We start from the raw sequence: 17,923 nt of genomic DNA, 5'->3' as shown, positions 1-17,923 counted from the left end.
ATTTGCTGCTTTTGAATTGAGTCAACTCTTTTGTATGCTCGGTGAATTGCCCAGCTGCTGGCGGGGAGCGGAGAGCGTGCCGGGGGTACTGAGGCCGGGAATCAGAGGCGGGCGGGGGACAGGAAGCGGGAAGGGGGCTGCGGGCGCCTGAGGCGACGGGCCGGGCGGCGCCGGGACGCGAGCGGGCCGGGCTGCGGGCTGGGCAGCCCCCCTGGGCAGTCGAGAGCACCGCTGAGGCCTGCCTGGCCCCAACGAGGAGTCCCCGAGGGGCCAGGAGGCTCAGTCCTGGAGGCAAAGCTGCCCCTCGGGTTCTGCTTCGGACCAGCAGTGTGGCGGGGAGGGGGGGGGCCATGCCCCGGGGCCTCTCTGGGCCGTTTCCTTGCCTGTAACTTGCGGAAAGGGGGCTTCTGCATGCGCAGGTGGCAGGGGTCAAACTAAGAGGAGAGCTTGCTCAGAGCCCCCCCACCCCGAGTCTCCCCCCCACCCCGAGTCTCCCTCCCCCAGTCTGCCCAGAGGCTGGGGGAGTGAGGGAAGGAAGGGGACCAGGGCTGGGAGAGGGTGCCTGCCCTCCCCGCCCCTCCCCCAGCTCTCTGCCCCCAGACCCCTGCCTTCTCCCAGGTGGGCCGGATCGACTGGCCGACCCGGGTCCTGAGAACGCCCGGGCTTTGCTTAAAGGGGAGGGGGTCGTGGGCAGCCCTTGCCAGCCACAGCTGCTGCGCGCTCCGTCACGGGAGGGCGGACGTGGGTGGGAGGCCGGCCAGGGGCCGAGAGGAAACCCTCCTGCGCTTTCTAGTACCTCCCCCTCCCGCGCCCTCCCCCGCCCCCCCACCCCCGGCTCGGCGGCGGGAGGGCAGGAGCCGGGGAGGGCAGGAGCCGGGCAGCGAGGAGGCCGGGCGGGCGGGGAGAAGGGGGGGCGCGAGACTCGGCGCCGGACTCGGAGGAAGAGGGGGCGGGGGCGCGCAGCGGCGGAGGGGGGCGCAGGGCGGCGCGCGGGCTCGGGCGCCCCTGCCCGCGCGCGAGGGGCGGGGCGGCGCGCGGATCGATGGGCGAAGCTGGGGAGGAATTTCAATCCCCGGAGCGAAGTTAGAGCTTGAAGGACGGCGGCGGCGGCGGGCGCAGCCCCGGAACGGCGGCCGGGCGAGCAGGTAAGCGCGGAGCCGGGACCGAGCCCGGGGGCGCGGCAGTCCGGCCGCTCGCGGGGGCTGCGAGGCGGGCCCCGCGCCCTCGCACCCCGCGCCCCCGCACCCCGCGCCCCCGGCCCCTCATGCGCCCCGGCCCCGCGCGCCCTCCGAGCGGAGCGGGCAAAGTTGGAGGAACTTGGCGGCGGCGGCGGAGCGGGCGCTCGGCTCAGCGGGGCAGAGGGGGTCCTGGTCGGGGCTCCGCGGCCGCCCCCGGAGCGCCCCTGCCCCGCGTGCCACTACCCCTCGCAAGGACTCGCCGCCCCAGCACCCCCTCCCCTTGTCGCCCCTCATCCCATCCCCGCTCAGAGCTGCTGCTTCCCGTGGTCGACCCAACGCGGCCCATGCCCTTCTCCGGAACCTCCTCGGCCCGGGGTCCCTGAGCCCCGTCGGTGCGAGCGTGTCTCACCTTTCTCGGTCTGTCCGCACTCGCGACGTTGGGCGCCTCCCAGCCCGGCACCCCGGAACCGTCCAGCCATGCCCCTGGGAGCGGCGGCATTCCGCGAAAGGGGAGCCAAACCCTCGGCGTGGGGGCGGGGGCCTTTGCTCAGAACCTGGTGGAAGTTCTCCCCTCCTCCCCCGCCTTGGACACGTTCTCTTCGTCATCCTTTGGGGGAGGGGCGCTGAGCCTTCTTGCCCCAGCGTGCCTCTAAGACAGGGGTCCCCTTCCATTCTGTAAAAGCTGCAGGTCACCTGCTTGCTGCTCAGGGTGGGCCCCCTGCAGGTGTTCCCCCTCCAAAACAGACCGGCAGCCTCTGGCATCAAAACCAGACTCTTCCCGACAAGAGCTATGTGACCTTGGGGCAGGTAAGCCTCTCAGAGCCTCAGTTCCCAAATCTGTGAAATGGGGCACAAGGCTCGCCTGTGCTCCATGGAAGGAACACCCCAGGGAAGGGTCAGCACTGGCAGGGCCCCTGGAGGCCTCTCCTCCAGGCTCGGGAGCCTCCAGCCAGGCTTGCAGCCCCAGCAGAGCCTCAGGTGTGAGCCATCCTCTCCTTGCCCTGCATCGTGGAGTGCTTGCTTCTGGGGTGCAGCTGTGTCTGCCTCGCTCCCTCGCTGTTGAGCTGGGGGCTGGGAAGAAAGCTTAACCAGAGCTAAGGTCTTAACAAGAGCTAAGGTCTCATGGGCCCTGCGGGGCAGGGGCTTTCAAGGCTGGGGAGCGAGGGGGAGTACCAGGGAATAGGAAGGTAGCCTCCCCTAGGCTCCTCTGGGCTCCTCTCTGGTGGCGACTCAAGTGGGGCCCCAGAGGAAAGGAGCAGGTTGGCTGGTGTTGCCTTGCAGCCGCGAGTACTGTCCTGCTTCCTGCCCAGCCAGCCCCCTGGCCTCCTGTGCCCTGGGTCCTTGCAGCTGTCACCTTTTAATTGAGCCAGCCCTGGGGGATGCTCTCCCAAACCCCACCCCAGGTTTGCGTCCCGCTTCATCAGAAGGGGAGACACCCGAGATGCAGGCAAGGATGCCGGGTGGCTGTGTCAGGGGAAGGCCCCTGCTCTCTGGGTTCGGGGTGGCAGACGTGCCTCACTTTCCTGGGCTCGTGGAGAACTGCCCCCCCCCAGCCCTGCAGGATCCCCGGGTCGGGAAGGTTGGGAGTCACGCAGTCAGATCCTCTCGGACCCCCTCCTGAAGGCCGGCCGCCCGGGTCCCACTCAGGGTGACACAGCAGCTGCGAGCTGGCAGTTCTGATGAAGGAAGCGGGGTGGGTGTCTTATCCTGCAACCTGGCAGATGTGAGGGGGTTGGCACGGGGTGTGGTGGTCACACATACCTGGGCCTGGGGACAAGAAGGACCAAGGTCCCCTCCCCATTGCCCCACAGGACTCCCTGTGGAAAGCTCAGCGGTTGTTCACCATGCCTTTGGAAGCCAGCACCCCCCACCCAAGCTGGGGAGAGGCTGTTGCTCTCCTAATTCCCTACCCCCCAAAAAACAGGTGATGGGGCCCCCAGGAGAGACGGGGACCCAGTAGCCCCTGTCTTAGACCTTGGCAGTTTGAACCTAAAAGTCTCCTTGTAGCATCATTTGCTCCAAGAGAGGAAAAATTAGTGGGGTCTAAATTATGATAGGATCTCAGCACGGTACCAGGGGCGTGTCTGCCCAAGTCCCACATCTGTGTGTGTCTCTTAGACACACATGCACGCATGCACACACTACACACTTCCCGGGTCCCATGTCTATGTATGTCTCTAAGACACACATACGCACACACGCACACACACCCCAGGTCCCACATCTGTGTGTGTCTCTAAGATACACAAGCACAGACACACCCCAGGTCCCACATCTGTGTCTCTAAGACACACATGCACCCACCCACGCACCCACCCACCAGCTCTAGGTTTCAGTGGGGTTTTCTAAGCACTGAGATCACCTGGGTCAGAGCCCCACCCCCGAGAGGCCCAGGCTGTGAGCCCAGAACCCTCTTTCTGAGGACGTGCAGCAGCAGGAGAAATTTATGAGCAGAGGTGCTGGGACTGGGGTATCCATATATCTCCGCAGGAAACAGACAGCCCCCACGGATGCCCGGGCGGGTGGTGGAGAATACATGTGGAGTGGGGGTGCGTTGGGAGCATCGGGTGAGAGAAGCTAGTGAGTGACAGGCAGGAGCTGGATCTCAGGGCCGGGGGACGGGGCCATAAATCTCCAGGCGTGAACCTGGAGCAGATGGTGGCATTGCCGCGGACACAGGATACATTTGTCATCTTTCCAGCACCCCCGTCCCCCCACACCGCCCTTCCCTTTTTGTCTCCGGTCATGGATTCCGATTTCTTCCCGCAGAACCTCGGGTGTCACCTGGCCCCGGGCAGGGCTCCGGGTGTGGGGGGAGGCGGGCTGATGGTGGAGCCCACGCAGGGGCTGGTCCTCGGGTACGTGAAGGACTTTGGTATCATCTGTCCCAGCACCCACTGCACAGATGGGGAGACTGAGGCCAGAGTGGGGCAGGGTGCGATCTGGGGACGCACAGTGAGTGGGGCTGGTGGCGGGGCTCCTGCATCCCTGCTCTGGGGGTTCAGGTCTGGTCACCTGAGCAGGGCATGCTGGCCTTGGCTGCTGGGGACACCTGCCCCCTGACCATCCCCACCCCCCGTCGGGTACCCTGTGTCCGCGTGCACCCACGCGGTGAGCAGGAGACGGGTGGCGGGTGTGGACGCAGCTTCTCCGTCTGGCCCCACTGCCAGTCATTCATCCTGCCCGTGTGTGTCCAGTTGATTCCCAGCTTTGCCGAGCTCTCCGGGGAGGAGAGGGTGTGGAGAGACCTTGGGGACTCGGCACCCGCGTGGGGCAGGAACCGAGGCTTCCGGCCCTCTGAGCTGGAGGGTCCTGATGGTTATTCCCCAGGTGGGTTGAGGGTCCATGCGTGCTCTGCTGGAGCGTGAGTGTATTGAGGCCCCGGCAACTGGGGGGCTTGTGTCCGGGTTGGGGAGACAGCTGGTACACAGCACTCAGGCATGAGCACCCAGTCCTTCCCGGGGCAGTCAGCCCATCTGGCCCCGCCTTTCAGAAGGGCCCAAGGTCACACACGAGCCCGCTGGGAGGCTGAGGCTGGGGTCCTCCTGGGAGCCGGGTCTGGGTTGGCCTCAGGCTTGCAGGAGGAGCTGGAACAGAGGCTGAGGGTGGCGGGACCGCAGGAGGGTGGGGCCCCCTTGGAGTCAGCAGGGGGCCGTGCCTTGCCTCTCTGCTCTGCCCTGGGGGCTGGGGCGGCGCTGTGGGGAAACTGAGTCATGGCTGTCCCCACGCTGGCGCCGGGGGACCCTGAGCCTCCGCCTCTGCCTGCTGGGCCCTCCCTTCCAGGCCCGACAGGAGCTTTGGTTCTGGTCCTTGGGGCTCCTGCCCCCGGGAGGGGGGTCCGCTCCTCCTTGGGGGGCTGCTGTGCCCCAGGCCTGGGGGCTCCCAGAGGAGGAGTTTGGTGCTTCCTTCAGCGTTTAGATTCACTGGACGTGAGCTTGGGCAAACTCTGGGAGATGGTGAGGGACGGGCAGTCCTGGCGTGTTGCAGTCCCTGGGGTCCTGGAGTTGGATACGACAGAGCCAGGGACAGCAGCGTAAGCATCTGGGTGATCCGGCAGGAAGAGGCTGCCTGAGGGCGGAGAGCGGGGGTCGCCTGGCATCTAGCCCCTCCTGACCGGCATAGCAGGGCCTCTGACTCAAGCCCTCCATTTAACAGATGGGGAGACTGAGGTCCAGACTGCAGCGCCAGCAAGCCAGGCCCTCCAGGCTCAGCACTGCCCGCCTTGGAGAGAGCAGAGGGTCCTTTCAGACCCCATTGCCTAGCAGCCGGGCCTCAGCTCCACCCCTGCTGCCTGGGGGCCCACAATGGCCGCCCACCTTTAACAGCCGCCGCCCACCCCCACCCCCTCCCCCGACCCAAGCACAACTCTCTGCTGACCATCCTCCACCCCTCTACCCCACTGGCCGTGCTGAGAGCCATCCCCAGCTTAGAGCTGTGGACGGTGTGATGGAAGCCCGGGTGTGCCCCCGAGAGTGGCTGGCACATCCCCTCCCCCGCCATGGGAAGCCTGGGGTCTCCTCTGAGTCCTCCCATGGGCTGGGAACCCTAGGCTCCCTCGTGTTTGCCTGTTTGCCGACAGATCCTGGTTTATTTTCGGCAGGACCAGCTCTCCCTCCGCGGCTCCCTGGAGCTGAATAAACGGAGACACAGACCAGGCGCTTCCCTGCACGTGGGGATGGTGCTGGGCCGGGCTGGCCTTGGGGGGCTGAGAGCCCTGTGTAGGAGGGGCTTTCTAGATCCTTCCTGCACACAGTAGGTGCTGCAGAGAGAAGGCTTGTGAGCACGCAGTGAGGAGGTGCTCCTCGCCCCTTGCTGTCAGGATGGAGCCTGGAGGACTTCCGGGAGGAGCAGCATGGACCCTCTGCATGCCCACCCACCGCCCCCCGCCCCCCCCAGCTCCCGCGCTGCCCTGGAGACCCGTGGCCAGGGGCTGCCGGGTGCTTCTGGAGCCTGTGTCTCCTGCCTGCCCCCGCCATCCCCCCATCTCCATGGAGGGGGCTCCTCTACCTCTGGTCGCCCTATGGAAGTTTCCGGAAGGGCCCAGCAGCAGGTCAGGGGTGGCCCAGTGTCTGCTCTGGCCGTGCAAGCTGGGAACCGGCGCCTTTCTGCCTCGGTGCTTCTGTCAAGTGGGTTGAGGGCCCGGCCCTCCCTGGGTGCTGGGCTGGGGGCAGAGCCCAGGGGCCAGGTCACGGTCTCCAGTCAGGAGGCCCGGGCTGGGGGCTGGGCGCCCTCCCCCCGCTGAGCCTGTTTTCTGCTCGGCAAGGGCAGGGCTGAGGTAGACGGCCAGCCGTGGTGAGTCTGAATGGGGGACCCGAGTTCTGCGAAAGACAGAGCTGCCCCTGGTGTTCGTGCGGGCCCTGCTCAGCCCCAAGCCCCGTGTCCCCTCGTGCTGTGCTGTGCTGTGGAAAGTTGGGGCTTGGAGAAGGGCTGCCTGCTGGGGGGCCCTGAGCTGGTGCAGGCTTGGTGTGCTGGAGGGGCCGGGCCAGAGGTGGTGGGTCGGTGGGCACAGGGCCCCCCGTGCCGGCTGAGAGGGCTGGGGCTTCTGGGGAAGACGTGAGTCTCGTTCTGTTTGCCTTGGGACGCTCTTGGGGACTTTGAGATGGTGAGGGATGCCGTTGGCTTCCGTGTCTAAAGGTCCCTGTGGCTGGAGGGGAGGAGGGGGGTCTGCCCACATCTGGTGAGATGGGGCTGCCCGGCGGGGCTGATGGCGCTGGCGAGGGAGAGTCTGGAGCATCTGTTTTGATGTTGCTTTAAAGATTGGAGCTGCGCTTCTGTAGAGAAGACGGTTGTGTAAAGCTACCCCATATTCCCATCTGTGTCCATTACCAAGCGAGAAGTGTGTGTGTATGGAGGATAAGATGGTATAAAGCGAATCCTGCTCTCCTCAGACACCCGCCAGCAGTTGAGAGCTGTCTTTCTAAGGGGAGCAGGGCCTGCGCCAGAGGATGGAGGGTGGCGAGAGACCGGGGACCCGGCGCCACCGCGGTGCCTGGTGGAAGTGTGCTCACACGCGTGTGCAGGTGCACGCCTCCCGGCAACCGCAGCCAACAGCAGGCTCGGCCCCGTGACCGACACTGCCTGACGGAGGGTGCGTTCCTGGCTCAGGTTCTGGTCTGGGGTCGGGAGACGTGCTCCTGGGGGTGGACACCCTTCCCAGAGCCCAGCCCCGCTTTCCTCCCAGCTGGCCTGGGGGCCCTGCTCCATCGTGAGCTCACCTTGGCTGTGCCGGGCCTGCACAGACCAGGGTGGGGCCTAGGGGCCCAAGTAATGCTCTGCCCTTCCTCAGGGGGGTCCTTGGGAAGCCAAGGGCCTGGGGGAGCGGGAAAGGTGGGTGGTGGTGACCGTCGGGGAGGGCACGTCTGCAGGCCATGCAGGGCTGTCTCGTGAGTGTAGGTGGTGGAAGGCCACACCCCGCTGCGGGACGCCCGGGCATCTGGTGCTGCCCTCGGTAGGAGGTGACAGACCGCGGGGATGCTTGCTTGGATCCTCAGTGATATCCGTGCCTTCTGGAGCCGCATGGCTGGAGGGGGCGGGAGCCAAATTCAGGTCCTTTCGGCCAGAACTTCTTTCATTTTCTTCTGCCCCCTACGCCTTGGTGGAAGATGTCTGGAAATTCTAGACTCCAGGAGAAAAGCCCTGCCTCTGGGGGCTGGGCGATGGGGCTGCGGGTCCTGGGCAGGAAGGGTGATGTTCCATACCCAGAGCTCTAGGGCTGTTCAGCGCCCTCTTCCGGAAGGGGAAACGGGCGGGCGGGGGGAGCAGGGCCCTGCCCCTGGGCGCGTGGCCCCCTTGCCGGCTCCCTGAGCTCACAGGGGAGGCCCCGAGCCTTGTGGAGCACAGCCCCTTCCCCAGATGGGCCTCTTGGCTCCTGCCTCACCTGCTGCCATCCTGGCCTCTGAGACTCCTTGAAACGCAGAGCCCAGCGCCCGCCTGGGCGTGGTGGTCCAGACTCTGCCCATCCCGCGCCCAGTGTGGGCCCCCAGCACCACCAGGGAGCCTCTTGCAGCTGAGAGGAAGGGGGCTGGGCCCCGGCTCATATCACAAGCTCCAGAACCCAGACCCGCCTGTCTCTGACACCCCTCACCCCAGCAGCCCCTCTGCCCATTTTACAGCTGGGAGAGCTGAGTCTCAGGGCAGGAGGCAGAGCTGGGAGCTGGCTGTGGATGGCCCTGGGCCCTCCACTGCAGAGGAGCAGGGGCCTGCCCCCAGCAGGCACCGAGGCAGGGGCCCCCTGGCCGGCTGTGGGTGAGTGGCCCGCGGGGTCCAGACTGCCCGGGCTCGCCCCCTCTCGTCCTGCCCAGGGTTCTGTGTGTGCAGGGAAGGTGCTCCAGGGTCGTGGCACAGGGCCTTCTGTTTGAGTGAAATCTTGGACCAGCACAGAGGCTGACGGCCTTGGGGGCCGCTTGGTTATCCTGAAGGTGACTCTGGCCTTTAGAAACAAGCTGGTCGCCTGTGAGGCTGGCGTCCCGGGGAGGCTGGGGTGTGTGTCCGTGTGTGCGGGCTGCCTGTTCTTCCCGCTCCCTGCTTTCTGGAGGTTCATGACAGCGTGGGCGCGCTTCTCTGCCCTCGGGACGGGACCCTGCAGTGGTGCCTGCGTGATGGTAGAGGTGCTCAGCCACCGCCCAGGTGAGTCTTGGACCCTTCCCATCTCCCTGCCCAGGCACAGATCGCACCCGTCTCTGTCGGCTTCTTATCAGGCTCCGGTCGGAGGGTTGCAGCCCCTCACGTTCCCGCAACGCCTGGAAGTGCTGGTCTTTTTTATTACAGATGCGCTGGGCAGGGGTCAGGGGCTGAGGTTTTAATTTGCATTTTCCTAATGACCAGTGAAGGTGGACATGTCCTCGTGTGTTTATTGGCGCTCGTATTTCATTTCTGATAAAATGTCTGTCTAAATCTTTTGCCCATTTTAATGTGTTATTTGTCTTAACTGAGTTTCAAAATTATTCAGAATTGTTGTGAGAGTTCTTTATATGTTCAGAGTACAAGTCCTTTATCTGAAGTATGATTTGCAAATATCTTTTCCTGGTCTGTATGTTGTCTTTAATATTTTTCATGGTGTCTTTTGGAGCACACAAGTGTAATGAAGTGTTATATGTGATGAAGATTGCTTTATCAATTTTTCTCTTTTATGAATCCTATTATCAGTGTTATACTTAAGAATCCTTTGCCTAATCCAAGGTCACAAATATTTCTTCTGTGTTTTCTCCTAGGAGTTTACATTCTAATTTTAGCTCTTGGATTTTGGTTTATTGACCATTTTAAGTTCATGTTTGTGAATGCTGTGTCTGGCCCTTCATTCCTTTTTTGGGTACAGGGGTATCTAACTGTCCCAGCACCATTTTTAAAATAAAATATTTATTTTTAATCAGAAGATAATTGCTTTACGGTGCTGTTGGTTTCTGTGAACCCTCAGTGAATCAGCTGTAGGTGTCCGTGCGCCCTCCAGGCTGCTACAGCGCCCTGGGGTGAGGTCCCACTGGCTGGCCGTTTCCCCTTGGGGATGAGCGTTTCCGTGTTCCTCTCTCTTCGCCGCCGCCCTCGCCTGCCCGCACCCCGCTGTGCCCACATGGCTGTCTTTGTGTCTGGGTCTCCACTGCCGCCCAGCACATGCTTGGAGCAGGACCGTCTTTCTAGATCCAGCAGCGTGTTTTGAAGAGACTGTCTTTTCTGTAAAGTTTTCCTGGGACCATAGGGTTAAGGGTTTGCTTCTGGACTCTCAGCTCTGCCTCACTGGCATGTGTGTCTGACCTTTTGCCGGTACCGACTGGCTTATTGCTGTAGGTTTGTGGCCCATTTGGAAAGCACGTGGTGTTAAGTCCTCCAAATGTTTTTCTTTTCAGAATATTTTCTGCTGTTCTTAGTCCTTTACATTTCTGCGCAAACTTTAAGACCACCTTGTTAATTAAAAAAGAAAAAAGTGCTTGCTGGGATTTTGATGGGCTTCTGTTTAATTCATAGATCAACTTGGAAATATTAAGTCTTCCTGTCCATGAACATGGACTGTGTGTCTCCATGAATTAGACCTTTATTTTCTCTAAGCAGTTTTTTGGGGTCATTTTCAGTGTGCAAGTCTTGCAAATTAAATTTCTGTTGTTAAATTTATTCCTAAGTGTTTTTTGATGCTATTGTGAACGGAATTATTTTCTTAATTTCATTTTCAGATTGTTTGTTGCTGGTACGTAGGAGTGGAGCTGAGCTTTGTGTATTGATATTTTATCCTGTAACCTTGCTGAATTTAATTACTGGCTAGTTCCCCTAGACTTTTGTGGATTCCTTAGGATTTTCTGCATGTCCTCTGCAAACAAGGGGAGTCTTACATCCTCTTTTTCCAACAGGCTCTCTTTTATTAGGATTATTTTTCTTGCTTATTGCACTGACCAGAACCTCCAGAGCCCTGCTGAATGGCGCTGGTGCTCCATGCCTGCCCTTAGGGGAGAGCACTCAGCCTCTCACCGTTACATGTGTTAGCTGTGGCTGTCCTGGATGCTCTGTGTTGGGTTGAGAAGCTCCCACGTGGTGCTGGTGTTGAGTGTTTCTGCGGTGAATGTGTGTTGGTTTGGTTATGCGCGTCTCCTGCAATGGTCATTTGGCTTCTGCCCTTTTACTGGTGTGGCTTCAGTTGATTTTCAGGGCTTAAACCAGCCTTGCATTGCTGGGGTAAATGCCACCTGTTCAACCCTCTTTCTTTATTGCTGGATTTGGTTTGCTACCATTTGATGAAGAATTTTTGCACCACTGTTCATGTGATGTTTGGGTCTGTTATTTCCTCATGATGTCTTTGGTTTTGGTAGCAGGGAAAATACTGGTCTTGTAGAATGAGCGAGGAAGTTTTTCTTTCTCTTTTTTCCTGAGTTTGTCTAGATTCAGTATGATTTTTTAAAAACATTTGACAGAGTTTGCAATTTAAGCCACCTGGGTTTGGACTTTTCTCTGTGGGAGTGTTTTAAATTACTCACTCATTTCTGGATAGGTTGTACGTTGGTCCAGGCTTTCTGTGTGTGAATGGGTTTGTTACCTTGTGTCTCTGTGCGTTTGCCCACTCATCTTCTAAGCGGTGCGGTTCGTTGGTGTAAAGCTGTTCACAATATTACTTTTATTGCTTTTATATCCCTTTGATTTCTGTAGGGTTGGTAGTGATGATTTCTTTCTAATAATATCTGATTTTGGCAATTTCTGCTGTTTTGTTTTTTTTTTCTTGGTCTGTGTAGCTAAAGGTTTTGTCAATTTTGTTAATTTTTTCAAATAGATGATTTTTGCTTTGTGTTGATTTATTTTTCTATTTTTTCATCAGCCTTAGTTTGATTTATTATTTCCTCTGTTCTACTTGCTTTGACTTTTTCTAGTTTCTTAAGGTAGATCCTTGAGTTGTTGAGATTTTTCTTCTTTTTTGATGCACGCTGAAAGCTGTAAATTTCCATCTAAACCCTGCTTTAACTGCATCTCCTAGACTTTGATATGTTTTATTTTCATTTAATTAAGGACGTTATCAAATGTCCTTTGTGATTTCTTTGACTCATGACTATTTTTAAAATTGTTGTTTACTTTCCAACTATTTGAGGATTTCTCAGATTTATTTCTTTTGTTGATTTCCAATTCAATTCCACTGTGGTTGGTGAACATACTTTCTATGGTTACATCCATTTTAAATGTATGGAGGTTTGTCTTTTGGCCTGAAATGTTGTCCATCCTGAAGATTCACCTCGTGTGTTTGAAAAGACTGTATGCTGCTGGGTAGGATGTTCTACAGATGTCAGTTGGGTCGGGTTGGTGATGGTGTCATTCTGGTTGTCTGTATCTGCTGATTTCTTGTGTCCAGTTTTCTCAGTTACTGACGGTGGAATATTAGAGTCTTCAACTGTGGCTGGTGAGTTGTCCGTTTCCCCTTGCGGTTCTGCTGAGTTTTGCTCGCTGTGTTTTGGACCTCTTACAGGCACGCTCGTTTCTAATTGTCGTCTCTTTCTGGGGTATGGACCTCAATGTGATTATGAGCGTGTCTCTGCCTTTGCTGTGTCTCTTGACGTCCCTTTGCCTCAGGTTAACTTGCCTGTCCTGGCTCTGATGTGGTTCCTGTTTGCACGTATTTTTCTGTCTTTTTACTTTCATCATAGTTGTATATTTGAACCTAAAGAGTAAGATTATTGGACAACATATATTTGGATCTTGCTCTTTTAATCCAGTCTGACACTTCTGCCTTTTGATTGAGCCATTTAGTCTGCTCACATGGAAAGCAGTTTTCGGTTTGACGTGGTTGCCATTTTCTGAATTGTTTTCTGCGCGTCTCGTCTTCTTCCTCCTCTGTCTCTCTCTTCATGTCAGGTAAACACTTTCAGTGCACTATTTTAGTTCCTTTGTTAACTTTTTAAACTTTATTTCTTTGTTTTCTGAGTAGTTGCTCTGGGGGTTACAGTATGCATCTTAATATGAATGGTTTCAGATTAACACTGACTTTTTTGTGGTTGTTCAGTCATTAAGTGGTGTTTGACTCGGTGACCACATGAACTGCAGCACGCCAGGCTTCCCTGTCCTTTGCCATCTCCCGTCTCCCAGAGCTTGCTCAAATCCAGGTCTATTGAGTCAGTGATGCCATCCAACCATCTCATCCTCTGTCATCTCCATCTCCTCCTGCCTTCAATCTTTCCCAGCATCAGGGTCTTTTCCAATGAGTTAGTTCTTTGCATCAAGTGGCCGAACTATTGGAGTTTCAGCTTCAGGATCAGTCCTTCCAATGGATATTCAGGACTGATCTCCTTTAGGATGGACTGGTTGGATCTCCTCGCAGTCCAACGGACTCGCAAGAGTCTTCTCCAACACCACAGTTCAAAAGCATCAATTCTTCTGCACTCAGCTTTCTTTGTAGTCCAACTCTCACATCCATACATGACTACTGGGAAAAAACCATAGCTTTGACTAGACAGACCTTTGTTGGCAAAGTGATGCCTCTGCTTTTTAATACGCTGTCTAGATTTGTTATAGCTTTTAATACAGACTTAACTATGGTAAGGCACGGAAGCTTTACTCCAGTATAGCTCCATTTCCCCTCCCTCTTTTGTGCTAAGGCTGTCATATAAAGGACATCAGTATCTGCTAGTTATAAAAGCAATGTAGGGTTATAATTACCGCGTTATATACTCTTATATTATTAAAAGAAGTTAAGGGAATGGAAGAGAAAATAATGCATTTACAGAGTCTTTTATATTCATCCACACATTTATCGTGTCTGGCACTCCTTATCTCTTTCTGTGGATTTGACTTACCCTGGACGTGACTGCCTTTCCGCCTGAAGTTCTCCTTTTAGTAAATTTCTTCTGAGTCGGGGCTGCTGGCACTGAATTCTCTCAGCCTTTGTCTATGCGTGTCTTCGCTTTGCCTTCATTTCTGAAGGATAGTTTCATGGGATGTGGACTTCTCCGTCGACATCTCCTCTTTCAGCGATCTGAGTTTGCCATTCCGCTGCCTCTCACCTCCGTAGTTTTGGCTGGGCCGTCCGCCTCTGGACGTGCTGTCTGTATCTTGCGTGTGACGAATCACTCTTCTCTTTCTGTTGTCTCTGTCTCTCAGCAGTTTGATTATGATGTGTCTAGGTGTAGATTTTTTGTTTTCATCCTTCTTGGGGTTTGTTGATCTTGCATCTTTTAGATTAATGTTTTTCATCAAATTTGGGGCATTTTTAGCTGTTATTTCTTGAAATATTTTCTTACCTCTTTCTCTTCTCTTGTCCTAGGATTTCTATCACATATATGTTGGTACCAAGCCCTTGATGTTGTCTCCCACAGATGTCTGAGGCTCACTTTATTTTCCTTATCTATTTCCTAAAAAAGGATTTATTTGGATGCACCAATAAATATTTATTTAAATATTAGATCTTTCTTGCTTGCAACATGTGAGATCTTTATTGCAGCATCTGGGATCTTGTTCCCTGACTGAGGATCGAACCTGGGTCCCCTGCCTTGAGAGTGCAGAGCCTCAGCCCCTGGGCCACCAGGGAAGTCCTCCTCCTCCTCCTTTTTCTCTCTGTTCTGTAGATTGGATACTTTATTTTGATCTATCTTCAGGTTCACTGATTCTTTCTTCTGCCACCTCAGATTGACTGTTGAGCCCTTCATGAGTTTTTCACTTCAGTTATTACACTTTTGAATTCCAAAATTCTGCTGAATAATTCCTCTCTCTTCATTTAGGTTCTCTGTTTTCTGAGTCCATGTCATAATATTTTCCTTTCATCTTTAAACATAATTGTCTTTTGCCCTTTTTAAACAGACTTATGATTGCTGCTTTGAAGTCTTTGCTATTCACCGCAACATTTTGTGACATTCATGACAGTTTTTATTGACTGCTTTTTACTTGAGTATGAGTTACCTTTTTGTCAGACTTTATTTTTTTGGGCTCCAAAATCACTGCAGATGGTGACTGCAGCCATGAAATTAAAAGACGCTTACTCCTTGGAAGGAAAGTTATGATCAACCTAGATAGCATATTCAAAAACAGAGACATTACTTTGCCAACAAAGGTCCGTCTAGTCAAGGCTATGGTTTTTCCATTGGTCATGTATGGATGTGAGAGTTGGACTGTGAAGAAAGCTGAGCGCCGAAGAATTGATGCTTTTGAACTGTGGTATTGGAGAAGACTCTTGAGAATCCCTTGGACTGCAAGGAGATCCAACCAGTCCATTCTGAAGGAGATCAGTCCTGGGTGTTCTTTGAAAGGAATGATGCTAAAACTGAAACTCCAGTCCTTTGGCCACCTCATGCGAAGAGTTGACTCATTGGAAAACACTGATGCTGGGAGGGATTGGGGGCAGGAGGAGAAGGGGAGGACAGAGGATGAGATGGCTGGATGGCATCACTGACTCGATGGACGTAAGTCTGAGTGAACTCTGGGAGTTGGTGATGGACAGGGAGGCCTGGCATGCTGCAATTCATGGGGTCACAAAGAGTCGGACACGACTGAGCGACTGAACTGAACTGAACTGCCTTTTCCTGCTCCTTTCCATATCTTGTAATTTTGTGTTGGAAATGGGCATTTTAGAGAACATACTGTAGCACCTCTGGATTCTGATTCCCACCCCCCACCCCCGTTTGCTACGTTTTTTGTTTGTTTATTGGGTAACTTGCCTGGACTAAAACTTTGAAATCCTTGTCCCCCGATGTGTGATGATTGATATCTCTGCTTAGTCTGCCTTTTTTAAAAAAATGAACTCCTGGTTTCCTTTTAAATTTTGGCTTCCTAGGGATCACCTCGGTATCTGCTTAGCTTAGTGGTCAGCCCGTGATTGGTCAGAGGTTGTGTCAGGCTTTTGCTGTCTGCTGATGGATCTGCATGTGGGTTTGGGGGCACCTTCAAGGACCAGACAGTTTCGAGTCAGTTCTGCCTTTTACTCTCTGCCAGACTCTTGCATCTCCTGCGTGTGTCCGCAGGCTCTCAGGAGCCCGGGGACGTGTGGATTTCTCGGGCTCGGCCTGCTCTCCCCCCGGCGTGCCACCCATCAGTCGGGCTTGTGTGGGGAGTTTATCGAGCACGTCTACAGCGGTCACATTTCGTGTCTTTCTCGGTCAGGTTTCCAGCTAGTCCCCTGGCCTGTGGCTGCCCCAGCCAGGATCACAGTCTCAGCCTGGTGGCACAGCTGGCTTTCCTCTTTCACTCGCCACTGAGATTGCTGCTTACTATCGACATCACTGCTGCTGAGCGTGAGTTTTGTGCCTTCTGCTCTAAATCAAATCAGCCTCTGACGGTGAAGCTTCTGGTTTCTGTGGCCTGCGCTGTGCTGTCCTGCCAGGGTGATGTTCCAGCCGAGCTGGGAGTGGGGAGATGGGAGCAGCTCCAGGTAAGAATATCACCGATTTCCCCTGACTTATTCAGCGTTTAATCGTTTTTCCTGGATAAACGCCTTTTGGTCAATTTCGAGGATACTGAAATGGTTATTTCTGATTTTTTTTTTTTACTATTTTTGTAGTTCTGGGGAAAGGATTTGGCAGCCCCCTTCCGCCAGTGTGCTGAAGACCCATCTCGTGGTGCCACCTTCTAGAAACACAACTTGAAAAAACAGGCAGCTCCATGCATTATCACAAAGTGTAATCCGTTTCAGAACCAGCTAGTTCAGAAAAGAAAGCGTGACTCGCATCCCGGGATGTCCTCATGTTCTCACCTGATTGTTACCCTCTCTTTTCTCCTTAAAGGGAAACACGTTTCTGGTTTTTAATCCTATAGTTTTCCCTGTTTTTATGCTTCATATGAATGTGTGTCTATGCGTGTCACTCAGTCGTGCCTGACTCTTTGCGACCCCATGGACCGTATCTCGCCCGGCTCCTCTGTCCATGGGGGTCTCCAGGCAAGAATGCTGGAGTGGGTGGGCACGCCCTCCTCCGGGGGATCTTCCCGACCCGGGGCCTGAACTCGGGTCTCCTGCACTGCAGGCGGCTTCCTCACCGTCTGAGCCGTGAACCACGATTCGCGTTCTGAGCCCAGCTTCTTGTGCTGCGCACGCTCTCGTGAGGCCCACGGTGGACGTGCTGCACACGTCGCTTGTGGTCGCTAGCGTCCTTCTCCTTCGCCCTTTCCCACTGTTGATGGACATTTGGGTTTTCCAGTCTCCAGCGACTGTGGCCACTACCGTCAGGGACGTCCTTGCGCTCGGGCACGTGCACCGTTTCTGCTGGACAGATACTTAGCGGTGAGTGGGGTTGTGCGTGGTGCGTGCTCAGTGTGAGTAGATGCTGCGTTTTCAGAAGTGCTTCAGGCGCTTGTGCCCTCCCGAGGCCGCCCACGGTCAGTACCGGCTCAGTGCTGGCGGTTCTGCACCTTGTCAGCACTCGATACTGCCCTTTCCATTTTACCCCTGCCGAAAGGTGAGCACCTTTTCCTGTTTATTGACCAAATATCGTTCAAACCTGTTACCCATTTCTGTTGAGATTCCTGCCTTCACCTTATACACCTGTAAGAATTCTTTATATTCTTTCCTAATCCTGATTATATAGGTTCTAAGCATCTCCCCCACCCTGTGTCTTGACGTTTCCCTCTTCCGTTCGTATCTTTTAATGAGAAGTTCTTCATTTTGATGTAGTAGTCCACGTTTTCCTTCAGAGTTAGTGCTTTTTGTTAGCTTGAAGCAAAATCTTTTCTCACTTCAGGTTTCTGAAGAGGCTCCTCTAGATGCTTTATTGTTTTACATTTGAATTGAGACTTCTAGTCCATCTGGAATTAATTTTTTATTCTATGGTGTGAGGTAGGGATTCAGTTCCATTTCTTTTCATATATATTAATCCAGTTGATCTTACACCTTTTATTAAAAACACCCCATTTCAATGCATTATTTCATCCATTTTAAGTTTAGCTTTTGTATTTTGAGATCCATTGTAGATCCCATGCAATCATGATAAATAATTCAGAGATATCTCGGTACCTTTTATCCATTTCTCCTCAGGAGTAACATCTTGCAAAACTATATGACAACTGGGATATCGACAGTGATACAGTCCAGACGCAGCACATTCGCATCGACACAGAAATCCTTACCGCTTTTTACAGCCACATGCTGCCGCTCCTGCTGCTAAGTCGCTTCAGTCGTGTCCGACTCTGTGCGACCCCAGAGATGGCAGCCCACCAGGCTCCCCCGTCCCTGGGATTCTCCAGGCAAGAACACTGGAGTGGGGTGCCATTGCCTTCTCCATATAGCCACATAGCCACGCTCAGCTCCCTCCCCCAGACCTCGTCTCCGACCCCGGCAAACTCGAATCTGTTCTCCATTTGTATGA

The 17,923-nt window shown here is 54.9% G+C and overlaps 1 long non-coding RNA gene across 2 annotated transcripts; it reads left to right on the top strand.

Moving 5' to 3' along the window:
• The first annotated feature begins 1,067 nt into the window (after positions 1-1,067).
• LOC129637561 (uncharacterized) lies at positions 1,068-16,376 on the top strand. 2 transcript variants are annotated; one of them, XR_008707521.1, is made up of 3 exons: positions 1,068-1,145; positions 15,729-15,996; positions 16,126-16,376. It is a non-coding gene; the product is annotated as an uncharacterized LOC129637561 (long non-coding RNA). The 2 variants fall into 2 exon arrangements; XR_008707522.1 differs by lacking the exon at positions 1,068-1,145 and adding an exon at positions 1,878-1,985.
• The last annotated feature ends 1,547 nt before the right edge of the window (positions 16,377-17,923 follow it).

This window comes from Bubalus kerabau, chromosome 23, assembly GCF_029407905.1.
Source record: "Bubalus kerabau isolate K-KA32 ecotype Philippines breed swamp buffalo chromosome 23, PCC_UOA_SB_1v2, whole genome shotgun sequence".
Classification (NCBI taxonomy): domain Eukaryota; kingdom Metazoa; phylum Chordata; class Mammalia; order Artiodactyla; family Bovidae; genus Bubalus; species Bubalus kerabau.
Note: the sequence above shows the minus strand (reverse complement) of the source record. Positions and strands in the feature narration are given on the sequence as shown.